Source organism: Pteropus medius, unplaced genomic scaffold (assembly GCF_902729225.1).
Source record: "Pteropus medius unplaced genomic scaffold, Ma_sr-lr_union100, whole genome shotgun sequence".
NCBI classification, from domain to species: Eukaryota; Metazoa; Chordata; class Mammalia; order Chiroptera; family Pteropodidae; genus Pteropus; species Pteropus medius.
The window spans coordinates 9,422,801-9,423,326 of record NW_024350927.1 but is presented as its reverse complement, the minus strand read 5'-3'; positions in this window follow the sequence as shown (position 1 = coordinate 9,423,326).

Genomic DNA, 526 nt, shown 5'->3' with positions numbered 1-526 from the left:
GCCAGGAGACCGGATGGCTGTCTCTTCCTGAGTAGAAGAGAAATGGAAGAAATCTCCCGTCACGGGAAGAACGCACGTGCAGGAGAGGGAGGCGGGCTGGGCGGGGACTAACGGGCGTCTGCAAGTCACGCTCGGCGCGGTGCCTCACGAGGCCCACCGACCAGGGTGGCAGCGGCCGTTCGGCAGCCGCCCTAGCGAGTCTTCAGAGCCAGGCACCTGCTCCCAGGCCAGGTGCTGTAGTCAGTGGGCCCCCCGCAGGGTGCTCCCCGAGTCCCTTAGGGTGCCTCATCTGATGGGGAGGCCCCACCATGCATGGGTGTTGACAGATGGGGACGCGAAGGCTCAAACAGTTACGTGGCTGAACCAAGGTCACCCGGGTAGGATGACGCATCCATGTCACCCGATGCGCAATACCTCCGCTCAGGACCCCTCATGGGGAGCGAACCACATAAAATGTCTCTCTCTCCAGCCTCTTGAACGGGCTGTCTCAGCTGGTCTAGTAGAGATGAAGGTTTCCAAACTGCGT